Source organism: Rattus norvegicus, chromosome 4 (assembly GCF_021556685.1).
Source record: "Rattus norvegicus strain SHRSP/BbbUtx chromosome 4, alternate assembly SHRSP_T2T, whole genome shotgun sequence".
NCBI lineage: Eukaryota > Metazoa > Chordata > Mammalia > Rodentia > Muridae > Rattus > Rattus norvegicus.
Window position 1 is genome coordinate 90,999,073 of NC_141537.1, and position 17,801 is coordinate 91,016,873.

Genomic DNA, 17,801 nt, shown 5'->3' on the forward strand with positions numbered 1-17,801 from the left:
TCTAGACAGCCAACCTACTCACACAGACATGTTGCCCCTTTACCAGCTTCTCAGGTAGACCCGAGTCTGGGAAGTTCAGAACCCCTCTGCTGCTAAGCAAACAGTCTTTCCAAATAGGATCTGGAAATTGCTTTCTCTATCTTTTGGCATGGCAAACTGTTTTAAGACCTCCCGAACATGTTCTGTAGAAATGCTAGGCTCCCTAGACTGCAATTGAACCACAACCCTTGATACCTCATCTCTGCCAAAACATGTCAGTTCTTTGTGGAACTCAGGTATATCATCATCTACTTTCTAGTTGGTCAGGAGTTTTTATGTTGGTGTTGGTATTCCTTTTCCCTGAACTAGGAGTAATCCAGGGAAATGAGCCCCTGACAATCCCAGTTGGAAGGGAGGACCCCCAATTTCCCAAGTAGGACAGCCTTTATGGGAAAAGGGGGCTTCTTAGCTAACATTCCAAATAAGACTTTGACCCATGGGCGAGTATTCCCTCAAAAGTGACTCTCCATCTCCTCCCCCTTCTGGGCTCTTGCAGCTGTAGAAACTCCCAGGCCTGGGAAGATGCTTTCTGGTGAGTCCAAGACTCACCGTACATGGCCTCCAGAGGGTCTGAGTGATGACTTAGACATCTAGCCTCGCAGAAATTTTGGGTGTTGAGATTATTCTTAGGACGCTGTTATGAATAATTCAATACCTCCCCCCATGGATAACTCATTGTCTTCTAACTTGATTTCTCTTAGCTATGAGGTACACACAAGATGACAGTACAACCCTCGATCTAGCTAGTGAACTTTCTCAGACAGAAAGCCAACTGAGTTCTTAAACTTCTAAAGATTTTCAGTACATTACTCAATCTTATAGCTTGACTTTCACAATTAGTTAAATGCTTCATATTTCCTCTTCTTGCTAAACTCAACACTATATGATCCAAGTGTAATCACAAATTCTTGTTCCTTCTGCTCCACAAAAAGCTTACCTTAAAGAATGTTCACATTGTTAACTCATGGTGTTATCTCTTTTGTAAACTTATAAGCTACAGGAAACCCACTCAGACCTACCTCTCATGGACCAAATAGACTCCACCCTGAAGTACATCTGCCACTTACTACTTATTCCAAAGGGTGGGATTCCTCTGGGTTTCAAATGTACATCGAAGATAAATTTTTCTTTTCTCCCAAATGCACTTAATCTTATTCTCTACCTTTAATAAATATATATGTGTGTTTCAGTATCTTGTCAAGTCCAGGCACTTACTACACCCATGATAGCTCCAAAGAAGCGACTGACAGCTGTTCAATCTTTTCTCACAGACACAGACACTTCTATTGGATTTGTTCCTTTCTACCTATCCTCAGATGGTTTCACAGACCCTGGACAACAAGAAAACAACCAAGTCTCCTGGGACTGGATAAACATCCCATACCCACTTTTCTAGGTTCCCTGGAGATGCATCGCACCAAAACAAGCATGAAGCAGTCAGAGATCACAATGCCCCTATTCCTGCTCCAACAATGCCTCTAATTTTTCTTTTTTAATTAAACTAAAATAGGGGCATATTAGCATTCTGTCTAAGCTGCACCCCCACAGTTACCTGGCAACAGCCAGGTATGCCCTGCCCCCCCAGTTACCTGCAAAAGACAGGTATGCCTGACACGATAAAAGGGGCTACTTGTCCCCTCCTCACTCTCTTGCTTTTGCTCCCCCTCTTCTTCTCTTCCCCTTTGGACCTTCTCTCCCCATTCCTCTCCCCTCTTACCTCCACATGCTCATGGCTGGCCTCTACTCCTTTTCTCTTCTCCTCTTCTTCTCTCTCTCGTGCCTCTCCCTTGTCTGGTCCTTATATTAATCCTTCCTACATGGAACCCTGTTGGCCTAATGGGGTTTGTCCAGATGCAAGCCAAGTGATTTCTACCCCAGCAACTATCACCAGCCTCTTCTTCTGACCTGACACTTTCCAGCTTACAGGCAGGCTCAGGTGGACCAAATGATGCCTGTGCTGCTTTTAAAGGGAGAAACAAAAATAAAACCCCTCTATGAGGTCTGTGGCTTCATTCTCTGCTTGAAATCACAGGTTCAGCTTCAGTCTGTAACTGTACAATGGAAATAGGGTCACTAGCTAATATTTGTACCAACTGATGTCAAGTATTGAGAAAAACTTCTTGGATATCCTTTCAGTTTTCTTCATAATTTGTTGCTAAAACGACGGATGTAAAATTTGTTCATTCTCTTTCCTGATGCACATTTGGATTATGTTCAGCAAGGTAAAAGAATGTTCTATCTTTTATATGTTTACAATTTGAAGATTATTTATTACAGATTTTTGAAAGTTACACAGGATCCATACCCTAAACTGACTATAGTATGGTAGAGATTAGCAACCTTATAGATTGATTGCAGATATCTGATGAAAGACGTGTCCCATAATTTATGTCGTTTGCAATTCAACTATGTAGCCTCATGTCTAAGGTCTTATCAAATCCATGTTTCCGGGTTTCATTCTTCACACAGATGCTCTGGATACCTTTTTATTAAATCAGGTCAAATGAAACTTTTGGCCAAGAAATGTTTGTGAACCCCACAAAGGCCACCGAGCAACTGATTCTGGTGCAGTTGAATTAGGGTCTCTTTATTTAAGTTCAAGGTTGGGTTACAGGAGAATGGGAGGGGAGCCTCAAATACAGACTTAGGCAAACATTTATAGAGGCAGGAAAAGGGTATCTAGCCTGGTACACATCTGATTGGGGGGGTGGTGGTATTATAGCCTTTAACATAATTTGCTGGTGCTGAGAGCCAAACCGTAAACTTAACTTCTGTTTTCCTCTTGGTTGGTGGTTGTAAGGAAGTGAAATGTCAGGGACAGGACTGTAACCTGGAGATGCAGATATGGTGGGGAATAACCTGTAGACTGGTGCTAGATGCAAGTATTGTTAGGGGTTATCTGAAAATTGGTGCTACGTACTGGCCTGTTAGTTACCTTGAGTTCAACCTTAGGTCAGGTTCTGTAAGATGAAGTCTGAACCCAAAAGATTCAGTCTCTCAAAACTAAAGGTTATTATTTTTAGTTCTATTCCTCTTTCCTGATGATCTAGCCTCCAAATGAAATGAATTTAAAGTATCGGTTTCGACTGTTCTGGAACTCCCATGTATGTGTTGACAGTACTTTATTAAGAAGGAAATAAGGCCGGATGGAGAAGGCCTGCAGTAATGCCTACAGGTAACGTTCCAGTGACTCCCAGATTCCAAAGCCTGATGTGACCACATCATCTCCCTTCCTTCCTTCTTCCTTCTTCCTTCTTCCTTCTTCCTTCCTTCCTTCCTTCCTTCCTTCCTTCCTTCCTTCCTCCCTTTCTTCCATTTTTACTTTCTTCCCTTCGTTGCTTCCTTCCTTCCCTCCTTCTTTCTTTCCTTCCTTCTTTTCTTTCTTTTGAAACAAGGTCTCATATGTAGCTCAGAATAGGGTGGCTTTGAACTCAAAGAGATCCTTCTGTCTCTTCTGAGCACTGGAGTTAAAGGCATGTTAAAGGCATGTTAAAGGCATGTGCCACCAAAGCAATCAAACAAACAAAGAAACAAAGAACCACAGCAAAAAAGTAATACAGTTACTGCATAGAGTACCTTTATGCTTTGAGTGATATGCAAATCTGAGGTTTTGGTCTCATTAGCCTTGGTTGCCAAGGGACCTGTGCGTTCCTGGCACAGTAGAGTGAATAAAGAATGTAAGACTGGCTGGTAGTGTGCAAACCACCACAGGTGGCAGAGTCTCGAATATCATTTACACAGCACTAGTGTCAACAGAGCAAGTACCAAACAAAACAAAACAAAAAAATGAAATTTCTCCCTCCATCCCTTCCTCACTTCCTTCCCAACTCCCTCCCTTCTCCATCTCTCCTATCCTCTCTCACTCTCTGACTCTTTTAATCTCTCTCTTTTCCTTCCACAACTCTGTTATTTATGTGTCACCATCCTATGGAAAATTCAAAAGAAAAGAAGTAAAATCCCTTTGCTTGCATCTCCCTGATTGTCTTAATGCACTTGTTAATGGAGTTTCCCAACATGTTTAGTGCCTAATACATTAATGAAAATTACAGCAGACATCTCCTGTTAGCCTAAAACACAGCCAGTTAATCCTCTGAAGCAGCATCTACAATCTTCCAGTTTAGAGCCCTCTACTAACATTTAGGAGGAAATCTTAAGATCTCCTGATTGTTTAATTCCTATTGTAAAATAAAAAGCTCAGTTAAAATGGCTTAGCATTTGCATTTACTTGCACTCAGCTAAAAAAGAAAAAGAGAAAAGAAAAGAAAAAACTGCTTCCTGTTTGTAAAAGTGCTCCTTGACATGTAAATCACAGCAAAGGACAATGTGACATGTGTGGAATCAAATGGAAAAACAGCAGTAAAAATAAGACCGTGTCTCCTCCATCCAGCAATTTGTCTTACTATAGCATGAGTAAAGCTAAAGTCAGATACAATTAAATTAACTAAAGCTCTCACAGTGACTTTTGAACCACTTGAATTAACAAAATCAATCCTCATAAATTAAGCTCTCAGTGACCTACAGTACAATTAGGTTCCATCATCCGAAACGCTGTGAGCGATCAGTGTGGGTTAGGCTGAGCCTGCAGTCTAAGTGCTACTGCCTGGCCCTTCCTGCATAGCTGTGTAAAACTCCATCTGGCACACGAGACAGCACATTATGAAACATGGTATCTTTTCTATTCTTCAATTTAGGCTGACATCTGGTGGTCCAGGGGAGCAGAGGAGTAATGCTTCCGAGGAAGCCAAAGTGTGAGTGCTGCGTTTTTCAGGTTCTCCTTTGTCTTTCTGAAGTGCTTGAAATTGCCACCAAACCAGTTAATTGCATGGAAATTCATAGTGAATGGCAATTTAAACAGCAGAATAATACGGGTGAAGAAAGTGACCCTCACGTGATAAATTATATACATGTAAGTACGTTGAACTCTGTGTTGACTAGAAAGCGTCAATAGAAAGCCCCCGTATATAGGCCAATTAGACCCACTCCAAAAGGGGACTATTTAATGGCATCACACTGGGGATCAGAATGGGAAATTGCTAGGCATAAGATTTCTTTCTTTTCTTCTCCTTGCCAGGTTATTTAGAGAAGGAAAATGAAGGGAATAGGGGGTGGGGTGGCAAGACCTACTGCACACCCAGAGAAATTGGTTTAAACAGGCGTAAGAAATATCAAGGAGCATTTATCTTGTTTTCCCTTTTGGGAAGGAGGGGGCACTACCATTTAGCAGCAGTCCAGATGGCAATGCACAATAGCAGAACAAACTGACAGCCTTGTGCCTGTAATATTAAGAAAAAAAAACCCTCCAAATATCTCCAATTAATTTACTATGGCGTGTTCCACTAATCACCAAACCATGGAAGAAGAGAGCACCCCCTCATCAGTCTCATGATTGTGGAGTGGCTTGTACAATTTACCGGGGCAGTAAATGAAAACACACCCCTGTAGGCTTGACAAAGCCAGCTTGTGCATGCCATCCTGTAGTGTTCTGATGATGAACGATGTCAAAGTGATATTTGTGCATTCAGACTGATTTTTTTTCTCATATCATTTGATTGTAAATAGCATGGGAAATAAATGCACCATGTGGGCTTTTTGCTGTGTGACCATAATCATGCACTATTGTGGATGGACAGATTAGGAGCAAAGCTCTCTGTTATGAAAAACAATCACAAAATAAAATGAAAGGAACAAAGACGTGAAGAAAAGCTTTAATGGAGCCAGGAACGTGTACACTGAACACTTGCTTTGGCTTCTGCTTCCACTTAACCTTATGACTCAGAAAAGGCTATTGTAAAGAAGTACCAATTACCCCGTGCTTTTGATGCCTGGCCAGGTCCTGCAGGAGGCAGGCTTGAGTAGAGGATGTTTAATCTCTTAAAGGTTACTGGAAAGTTCAAAAGGAAATTGCTTTCAATTGGAACAAAACACATCTAGGCTGATGTGGGATGGTGACAGGAAAAGATTTGTGTCCACCCTTTGCCATCTTGAATGAGAAGATGGCACTTCTTTATAAGACAGACACCCTAAGGTAGCAGTAGTGGCATGTGTATCTTGGTCATAATTAACCCTAATTGAATGTAAGACCTGCTCCACCAAGGGGGAGTCATGCCTGGAATGGGAAACATACCACTTAATAAGGCTTGTGGAACACTTATAACCATGACTTTTTAAAATCACTATAGTCCCTGATACATTCTAAATATTTGTCTTTACTCCTACAGATAAGGGTAATTTTCATCCTTCATCAAGGAAACTTCTCCTTGCAATGGACACCATTACAGAAATTCATAACTAATAAAGATGCAGAGCTGTATAGTCCAGATTCAACTGATGCATATGAAACAAAATTCATGCACCTAAGACTGGATGATCATGGCAGAAGAGATAAGCAAAAAGATTGTAAGAGCCAGAGGAACAATGAATTTGCTGTGAGATTGTTTCCTAGAAATGTCAGAAGCTATGCCCCTAAGTTCTCCCTAACATGACTGCCTAAGAATGAGTTGAACAAGGCCAGCAATTATAGGAATGTCAAAGTAGACAGAGGAAAGATAACAAGGCCTCAAAGTACTACAAAGTACTACTGAAAAATCCTGAAAGCATGAGAAATCATCCTTCCTAAGGAAGGGCACTACAAATGGACAGCCAAACACCAAATGGTCAGCTTTGAAAACATATATACAAATAGTATTATACAGGCTAAAGAGGTTGTATTTATGTATCGAAGACTCTCTTAGCTGGGTGATAGTGGCTCAAGCCTTTAGTCCCAGCACTTGGGAGGCAAAAGCAAGTAGATCTCTGAGTTTTAGGCTAGTGTGGTCTACAGAGTGAGTCTCAGGAGAGCCAAGGCTGTTATACAGAGAAACCCTGTCTCAAAAAACAAATAAAAATAAAACAAAAATAAAATCTCTCTCTACCCTTGTGTGTGTGTGTGTGTGTGTGTGTGTGTGTGTGTATGTGTGTGTGTGTAAATAATTAAAGGAAGAAAAGGCAACAAATTTGAAAGAAAGCAAAGAGACTGTCTATGGGAGTGTTGGCAAGAAAAAAGAGACGCAAGAAAAGATACAATTATTATATTATATTTTAAAATAAATAAATTTTTAAAAATCAATGGATACAATTTTACTACTACATTTACATGCTAACAAGAAAAAAATGGCATACATTCCAAAAAGCATATGGCACACACTTATGGGAGGTTTCTTGAAAAACCTCACTAGATAAGGAATGTCGGAGAGCAAGCTCAGCTTATGGAAACTTACAGTTGTTTATATCCTGCTTTATAGTGAAAAAGTAAAAGCTTCCTCATTAAATAACACTCATAGCAAAGATGTTACTTGTACGAGTTCTTTCAGTGGTGTATTCAATAATAGCCAATGCACTAAGACAGGAACAAAGAAAAGAAATAAAAAGAGTACATATTCAGAAGAAAAAATAAAACTGCCTTACTTTCCAGATGACACAATCATCAGTGTAGGAAAATCTGAAAAATAAACACAGTCTCTTCAGGACTTAGGCAATGAGAAGAAGACTGACAGATATGTTAGCACACTGAGCACTTTCCTGTGGTGGTCAGGAAATATCTGAGGGCAAGTTGAGGCTAACAACTCATTTTGTTTTCTGACTTTACCATCCTTGGTTGCATTGTGTCTGTGTCCTAAGTAGTAATTGTGAGAGCATAGAGAAGAGTGCTTTCCATGGAAGCAGAACACATATAAGAGACAAGAGTGGAAGAGGAAACAGATCCCCAGGTGCCTATCCATAGCCAGTAACCCACTACCTCTATTAGTTGTACCTCCAAACATTTCCAGAACCTCCAAAGAGGTACCACCAATTGGAATCTAAGTTTCTGACACATGGGCTTCATAGGAGACACTGAGAAGACAACCAAATCAACAACTTTAATATACATAAGTCAATTATTTTCTTATATAAGAACAATTAGCCTTTGGTTTCCACCTGTACCCAAAGCTGACCCTGTGACACTACTCTTTGTACTGAGATCCTGTGGTGAGAGATCTGGATTCTCAGAAGTGTGGACAATCTGACAACATAGGTGAGACCAACACTTCGGCTCACATTCCTGGCCCAAGAGGAACCTGGCTGGAGCACTCTGGACACAGGAACCAAAGAGCAATCTGGGACAGGATCCTTCCAGTTTCTGCCTGTGCCCAGAGCTGACCCTGTGAAATAGCAATCTGTACTTAGATCTCGTGGTGGGAGAGCTGGATTCTTAGAAGTGCAGACACACAAGGTTACAGGAGGGCCAGCCACTGTCAGAGGCAGCAACACCAGCTAAAATCAGAGATAAGCAGATGGTGAGAGGCAAGGTCAAAAACCGAAGCAACAGAAACCAAGGCCATCTGGCATCATCAGAACCCAGTTCCCCACCACAGCAAGCCCTGGATATACCAACACTGGAAAAGCAAGACTTTGATTTAAAAGCACAACACACGATGATGTTAGAAGATTTTGAGAAGGACATAAATACTCCCTTAAAGAAATACAGGACAACAGAGGCAAGTAAGTACCTCCTTAATGAAGAAACACAAAAATCCCTTAAAGAATTACAGAAAAACACAAACAAACAGGTGGAAGAATTGAAAAAAAAAAACATCCAGGATCTAAAAACGGAAATAGAAACAATAAAAAAAACATAAAGAGAGACAACCCTGGAGATAAAACAAAAAGCAAACAAACAAACAAAAAAAATAACCTGGGGGAGAGATCAGGAGTCATAGAGTCAAGCATCACCAACAGAATACAAGAGATAGATGAGTAGAATCTTAAGGACAGACAATACCATAGAAAACATTGACACAACCCAAAGAAAATGCAAAACACTAAAAGCTACTAACTCAAAACATCCAGGAAATCCAGGACACAATGACAAGATCAAACCTCAGGATAGTAGGTATAGAAGAGAAGGAAGATTCCCAACTTGAAGGGCCACTAAATATCTTCAGCAAAATTGTAGAAGAAAATTTGCCTAACCTAAAGAAAGAGATGCCCATAAACATACAAGAAGCCCACAGAACTCCAAATAGATTGGACCAGAAAAAAAAAAAGTTTCCCATCACATGATAGTCAAAGCACCAAATGCACAAAACAAAGAATATTAAAAGCAGTAAGGGAAAAAGGTCAAGTGACTTATAAAGGCAGACCTATAAGAATTATACCAGACTTCTCACCAGAGACTATGAAAGCCAGAAGATCCTGGACAGATGTCATACAGACCCTAAACGAACACAAATGCCAGCCCAGCCTACTATATCCAGGAAAACTCTCAATTAACATAGATGGAGAAACCAAGATATTCCATGACAAAAACCAAATTTTACAGAATATCTTTCCACAAAACCAGTACTACAAAGGATAATAGATGGAAAACTCCAACACAAAGAGGGAAATTTCACCCTAGACAAAGCAAGAAAGTAATCTAATTTCAACTAACCCAAAAGAAGATAACCACACAAATATCTCTCAATGTTAATGAACTCAATTCCCTAATAAAAAGAAATGGACTAACAGACTGGATACATAAACAGTATCCAGAATTTTGATGCATAAAAGAAACACACCTCAGGGACAAAGGCAAACACTTTCTCAGAGTAAAAGACTGGGAACAAATCTCCAAGCAAATGAACCCTGCAAAGAAGCTGGAGTAGCCATTCTAATATCGAATAAAATTGACTTTCAGCCAAAAGCTATCAAAAAAGTTAAGGAAGGACACTTCATATTCAAAAGACAAAGACAAACTCTCAATCCTGAATATCTATGCTCCGAATGCAAGGGCATATATATATATATATATATATATATATATATATATATATATATATATAAAAGAAACCTTACTAAAGCTCACAGCACACATTGCTCTTCACACAATAGTAGTAGGAGCTTTTAACACCCCAATCTCACCAATGGACAGATCATGGAAATAGAAACTCAACAGAGACACAGAAGTTATGAACCAAATGGATTTAACAGATATCTGTAGAACATTTCATCCTAAAACAGAAGAATATACCTTCTTCTGAGCACATCATGGTACCTTCTCCAAAATTCACCATATAATCAGTCACAAACAGGCTTCAACAGATACAAGAAGATTGAAATAATCCCATGCATTGTTGTTGTAAAAATGTAAAAATAAAAAGAGTATGGTGGTCTTTTACCCCACTAGGTCCTCACAGCAGTGCCCAAAGTATCTGCTAGATATCTTGGCGGAAACACATCCCAACTTCACAGCGTCCCAGACCAGTCACCCCACACTCCATTACATTACTTAAATCTACACATTAAAGAACACACAACACAATAATCTTTGACCCAATTGGTAAGATATAATTGCCCACTTAAACATACAAAGCCCAGTACCATCCATCCCTTAGGAACATTGATAACATCCTGTAAATACACAGAGCAGAATCTTAACATCACCTGCCATGGCTTCTCCCCTCTCTCTCCTCTGTCTCTCCTCTCTGTCCTAGTCTCCTCCTCTTCCTTCAAACTTCTTTCCCGCCCATCCTTCCTTCTCCTCCTTCTATCCTGTACCTGCCCCTCACCCGTACTTTACAAATTCAATGGAGAGTTGGTTCTGGTGAACTCAAGGTAGTTCTGAGTCCTTGACTAGGCAGCTGTCCTTGGGGCAGTGGAATTAGCATCAAAATACAGATAACTTCAGGGCAAACCACAACAATGCATCCTATCAGATTGCCACTGACTAAAGCCCGTCTTCAATAACAACAAAAATGACAGAAAGCCCACATACACATGGAAGTTGAACAACACTCTACTCAATGATAACTTGGTCAAGGAAGAAATAAAGAAAGAAATTAAAGACTTTTTAGAATTTAATGAAAATGAAGGTACAACATACCCAAACTTATGGGACACAATGATAGCAGCGCTAAGAGGAAAACTAGTTGCTCTGAGTGCCTCCAAACAGAAACTAGAGAGAACATACACTAACAGCATGACTGCAAACTTAAATGATTAGAACAAAAAGAAGCAAATATATCCAAGAGGAGTACACAGCAGGAAATAATCAAATTCAGGGCTGAAATCAGCCAAGTAGAAACAAAAAGTATGCAAAGAGTCAACAAAACCGGGCCTTGTTCTTTGAGAAAATCAAGAAGATAGAAAAAGCCTTGCCAGACTAACCTGAGGACACAGATATAGAATCCAAAAGAGCAAAATCAGAACTGAAAACGGAAACATAGCAACAGAAACTAAGGAAATTCAAAAAATCATCAAATCCTACTACAAAAACCTATATTCAACAAAGCTAGAAAATCTGGATGAAATGGACAAGTTTTTAGATAGATACCAGATAACAAAATTAAATCAGGAACAGATAGACCATTTAAACAACTCCATAACTCCTAAAGAAATAGAAGTAATTATTAAAAACCTCCCAACTGGGGTTGGGGATTTACCTCTGGCCCTGGGTTCAGTCCTCAGCTCCCAAAAAGAAAAAACGCCTCCCAATGAACAAAAGCCCAAGACCAGATGTGTTTAGTGGAGAATTACGTCAGACCTTCATAGAAGACCTCATACCAATACTGTCCAAACTATTCCACAAAATAGAAACAGATTGAGCACTACCCAATTGCTTCTTTGAAGCCACAGTTATGCTTATATCTAAACCACACAATGACCAACAAAGAAAGAGATCTTCAGACCAATTTTCCTTATGAATATTGATGCCAAAATACTCAATAAGATTCTTGGCAACCGAATCCAAAAACACATCAAAATAAGCATCCATCATGATCAAGTTGGTTTCATCCCAGGGATGCAGGGATGGTTCAATATATGGAAATCCATCAAAGTAATACACTATGTAAACAATCTCAAAGAAGAAAAACCACATGATCATCTCATTAGATGCTGAGAAAGCATTTGACAATATTCAACACACGTTCATGATAAAAGTCTTGGAAAGATCAGGAATTCAAGACCCATGCCTAAACATAGTAAAAGCAATATAGAGCAAACCAGTAGCCAATATCAAAGTAAATGGAGAGAAAGTTGAAGCAATCCCACTAAAATTAGGGCCTAGACAAGGCTCCCCACTCTCTCACTACCTATGCAATATAGTACTTAAAGTCCTAGCCAGAATAATCAGACAACAAAAGGTGAAAAGGATACAAATTGGAAAGAAGAAGTCAAAGTATCACTATTTGTAGGTGATATGGTAGTATATTTAAGTGACCCCAAAAATTCCACCAGAGAACTCCTTAACCTAATAAAACACTTCAACAAAGTTGCTAGATATAAAATTAACTCAAACAAATCAGTAACTTTCCTCTACTCAAAGGATACACAGGCTGAGAAAGAAATTAGGGAAATGATACCCTTCATAATAGTCACAAATAACATAAAATACCTTCCTATGACTCTAATCAAGCAAGTGAAAGATCTGTATGATAAGAACTTCAAGTTTCTGAAGAAAGAAATTGAAGATCTCAGAAGATGGAAAGATCTCCATGCTCATGGATTGACAGGGTTAGTATTGTAAAAATGGCCATTTTGCCAAAAGCAATCTACAGATTCAATGCAATCCCCCATGAAAGTTCTAACTCAATTCTTCATGGATTTAGAAAGAGCGATTTGCAAATTCATTTGAAATAACAAAAAATCCAGGATAAAGAAAACTATCCTCAACAATAAAAGAACTTCTGGCAGAATCACCATCCTTGACCTCAAGTTGTATTACCAAGCAACAGTGATAATAACTGCATAGTATTGGTACAGAGACAGGCAGGTAGATCCATGGAATGGAATTGAAGACCAAGAAATGTACCCACACACTTATGGTCACTTGATCTTTGACAAAGGAACTAAAACTCTCCAGTGGAAAGAAGATAGCATTTTCAACAAATGGTGCTGGTTCACCTGGAGGTCAGCATGTAGAAGAATGCAAATTGATCCATTCTTATTGCCTTCTAAAACTCAAGTCCAAGCAGACCAATGCAGCCAGCCATTGAACTGAGAACAGGTTCTCTATTGGAGTTGCTAAAGGATTGAAGGAGCTGAAGGGGTTTGCAACCGTATAAGAACAACAATACCAACCAACCAGAGCTCCAAGTGATTAAACTACCATCCAAAGAATGCACATGGACAGACCCATGGATCCAGATGCATATGTAGCAGAGGATGGCCTTGTTGGGGCCAAAAGGAGGAGAAGCCCTTGGTCCTGCCAAGGCTGGCTCCCAGTGTAGGGAAATGTCAGGGCAGGGTGGTGGGAAGGGGTGGGTGGATGGGTGGGGTAACACCCTCATAGAAGAAGGGGGAGGGGAAATGGGATAGGGGGTTTATGGACGGGAAACCCAAAAGGGTATAACATATGAAATATAAATTAATAAAAAAGAATCAATTTTTTAAAAAAGAATAATTAATGAGTAGAATTTACAATTAAAAATTTTCTATATATAGTTCAACCCATCCTCCCAAAGGAAAAACCTAAGTAAAAATCTAGGCATTGTCAGCATTTCAAACCTGAGTGTGAGGTACTGTAGCTACTGGTGATGAAGCCCCACTAACATAGAAACATCACCTGAAAGCCACAATTGAATACACCAGCAGTAATGTCACTCTTGATACTGTGCAGAGGTGTATCTGAAATGCTTGTAATTTCCACTCAATTTCACTGTCAAACTAACGCTGATTTTAAAATGAACATTTAAAAATCTCTTTTTAAAAATGTATTCTATTTATTAAATGTATTCTATTGTGTGCAGGTGTGGGGGATGGATTAGGGAATAATTTAGGGAATCTCTCCTTCAACACATCAGATTTAGAGGCAAGTGCTTTTACCATCACTGAACCATCTCTCAGTCCCCTGAAGTTTTAATAATAATGAAAAACTTAGTTTATTCATTTCCCACCTCAGCTTCCTGGACATGCCATGATCTAGTGGGTGTTCTCCTTCACACAGATCCAGTTACAAAGGTCAGTTGGAGAACCTACTATTGTGCTAATGAGGACTGAGACACAGAGGAGTGGCTTTCCTACCATTCCTTGTCCATCTATACTTTTGTATGTGCTTCCTCTGGCGAGATGACCTAACTGATCTCACTGCCCTAAAAGATACTCTTGGAGAGCAATTCTATAATAGATTTTGATTGTTGTTGTTATTATTACTGTTTTGTTGTTTGTGAGGACTCAGCCAAAGACCTATTACATGTTAGTCCAATTCTCCCACTGATCTATACTAACAAGTTCTCCTAGGTTAATAAAGCTTTATAAGAGAAGTCCCACACCCACGGATCCCGGCCCGCAGCAGCTCTCTGCTCCCAGACCCAGTGAGAGAGAGGCCCAACCACCTGGTCAGGTGGGCACTCCTGAGGCTGCAGAGCAGAAGAGACCACCAACACTGCTCACCCCTGCCCACATCCCTGGCCCAAGAGGAAACTGTATAAGGCCTCTGGGCTCCCGTGGGGGAGGGCCCAGGAGCGGCAGGACCCCTGCCAGAGACACCGCCGGACCCTGAAGGAAACAGACCGGATAAACAGTTCTCTGCACCCAAATCCCGTGGGAGGGAGAGCTAAACCTTCAGAGAGGCAGACAAGCCTGGGAAACCAGAAGAGACTGCTCCCTGCACACACATCTCGGACGCCAGAGGAAAAAGCCAAAGACCATCTGGAACCCTGGTGCACTGAAGCTCCCGGAAGGGGCGACACAGGTCTTCCTGGTTGCTGCCGCTGCAGAGAGCCCCTGGGCAGCACCCCACGAGCAAACCTGAGCCTCGGGACCACAGGTAAGACCAAATTTTCTGCTGCAAGAAAGCTGCCTGGTGAACTCAAGACACAGGCCCACAGGAACAGCTGAAGACCTGTAGAGAGGAAAAACTACACGCCCGAAAGCAGAACACTCTGTCCCCATAACTGACTGAAAGAGAGGAAAACAGGTCTACAGCACTCCTGACACACAGGCTTATAGGACAGTCTAGCCACTGTCAGAAATAGCAGAACAAAGTAACACTAGAGATAATCTGATGGCGAGAGGCAAGCGCAGGAACCCAAGCAACAGAAACCAAGACTACATGCCATCATCGGAGCCCAATTCTCCCACCAAAACAAACATGGAATATCCAAACACACCAGAAAAGCAAGATCTAGTTTCAAAATCATATTTGATCATGATGCTGGAGGACTTCAAGAAAGACATGAACACACTTAGGGAAGCACAGGAAAACATTAATAAACAAGTAAAAGCCTACAGAGAGGAATCGCAAAAATCCCTGAAAGAATTCCAGGAAAACACAATCAAACAGTTGAAGGAATTAAAAATGGAAATAGAAGCAATCAAGAAAGAACACATGGAAACAACCCTGGATATAGAAAACCAAAAGAAGAGACAAGGAGCTGTAGATACAAACTTCACCAACAGAATACAAGAGATGGAAGAGAGAATCTCAGGAGCAGAAGATTCCATAGAAATCATTGACTCAACTGTCAAAGATAATGTAAAGCGGAAAAAGCTACTGGTCCAAAACATACAGGAAATCCAGGACTCAATGAGAAGATCAAACCTAAGGATAATAGGTATAGAAGAGAGTGAAGACTCCCAGCTCAAAGGACCAGTAAATATCTTCAACAAAATCATAGAAGAAAACTTCCCTAACCTAAAAAAAGAGATACCCATAGACATACAAGAAGCCTACAGAACTCCAAATAGATTGGACCAGAAAAGAAACACCTCCCGTCACATAATTGTCAAAACACCAAACGCACAAAATAAAGAAAGAATATTAAAAGCAGTAAGGGAAAAAAGGTCAAATAACATATAAAGGGAGACCTATCAGAATCACACCAGACTTCTCGCCAGAAACTATGAAGGCCAGAAGATCCTGGACTGATGTTATACAGACCCTAAGAGAACACAAATGCCAGCCCAGGTTACTGTATCCAGCAAAACTCTCAATTAACATTGATGGAGAAACCAAGATATTCCATGACAAAACCAAATTTACACAATATCTTTCTACAAATCCAGCACTACAAAGGATAATAAATGGTAAAGCCCAACATAAGGAGGCAAGCTATACCCTAGAAGAAGCAAGAAACTAATCGTCTTGGCAACAAAACAAAGAGAATGAAAGCACACAAACATAACCTCACATCCAAACATGAATATAACGGGAAGCAATAATCCTATTCCTTAATATCTCTCAATATCAATGGCCTCAACTCCCCAATAAAAAGACATAGATTAACAAACTGGATACGCAACGAGGACCCTGCATTCTGCTGCCTACAGGAAACACACCTCAGAGACAAAGACAGACACTACCTCAGAGTGAAAGGCTGGAAAACAACTTTCCAAGCTAATGGTCAGAAGAAGCAAGCTGGAGTAGCCATTCTAATATCAAATAAAATCAATTTCCAACTAAAAGTCATCAAAAAAGATAAGGAAGGACACTTCATATTCATCAAAGGAAAAATCAACCAAGATGAACTCTCAATCCTAAACATCTATGCCCCAAATACAAGGGCACCTACATACATAAAAGAAACCTTACTAAAGCTCAAAACACACATTGCACCTCACACAATAATAGTGGGAGATTTCAACACCCCACTCTCATCAATGGACAGATCATGGAAACAGAAATTAAACAGTGATGTAGACAGACTAAGAGAAGTCATGAGCCAAATGGACTTAACGGATATTTATAGAACATTCTATCCTAAAGCAAAAGGATATACCTTCTTCTCAGCTCCTCATGGTACTTTCTCCAAAATTGACCATATAATTGGTCAAAAAACGGGCCTCAACAGGTACAGAAAGATAGAAATAATCCCATGCGTGCTATCGGACCACCACGGCCTAAAACTGGTCTTCAATAACAATAAGGGAAGAATGCCCACATATACGTGGAAATTGAACAATGCTCTACTCAATGATAACCTGGTCAAGGAAGAAATAAAGAAAGAAATTAAAAACTTTTTAGAATTTAATGAAAATGAAGATACAACATACTCAAACTTATGGGACACAATGAAAGCTGTGCTAAGAGGAAAACTCATAGCGCTGAGTGCCTGCAGAAAGAAACAGGAAAGAGCATATGTCAGCAGCTTGACAGCACACCTAAAAGCTCTAGAACAAAAAGAAGCAAATACACCCAGGAGGAGTAGAAGGCAGGAAATAATCAAACTCAGAGCTGAAATCAACCAAGTAGAAACAAAAAAGACCATAGAAAGAATCAACAGAACCAAAAGTTGGTTCTTTGAGAAAATCAACAAGATAGATAAACCCTTAGCCAGACTAACGAGAGGACACAGAGAGTGTGTCCAAATTAACAAAATCAGAAATGAAAAGGGAGACATAACTACAGATTCGGAGGAAATTCAAAAAATCATCAGATCTTACTATAAAAACCTATATTCAACAAAATTTGAAAATCTTCAGGAAATGGACAATTTCCTAGACAGATACCAGGTATCGAAGTTAAATCAGGAACAGATAAACCAGTTAAACAACCCCATAACTCCTAAGGAAATAGAAGCAGTCATTAAAGGTCTCCCAAACAAAAAGAGCCCAGGTCCAGACGGGTTCAGTGCAGAATTCTATGAAATCTTCATAGAAGACCTCATACCAATATTATCCAAACTATTCCACAAAATTGAAACAGATGGAGCCCTACCGAATACCTTCTACGAAGCTACAATTACTCTTATACCTAAACCACACAAAGACACAACCAAGAATGAGAACTTCAGACCAATTTCCCTTATGAATATCGACGCAAAAAT

General features: G+C 40.1%; 1 long non-coding RNA gene across 1 annotated transcript; it reads left to right on the forward strand.

Annotated features, from left to right (window-relative positions):
* Positions 1–764: 764 nt before the first annotated feature.
* LOC147994881 (uncharacterized) lies at positions 765–6,945 on the forward strand. The gene is made up of 4 exons (XR_015687228.1): positions 765–2,261; positions 3,090–3,214; positions 4,731–4,945; positions 6,258–6,945. It is a non-coding gene; the product is annotated as an uncharacterized LOC147994881 (long non-coding RNA).
* The last annotated feature ends 10,856 nt before the right edge of the window (positions 6,946–17,801 follow it).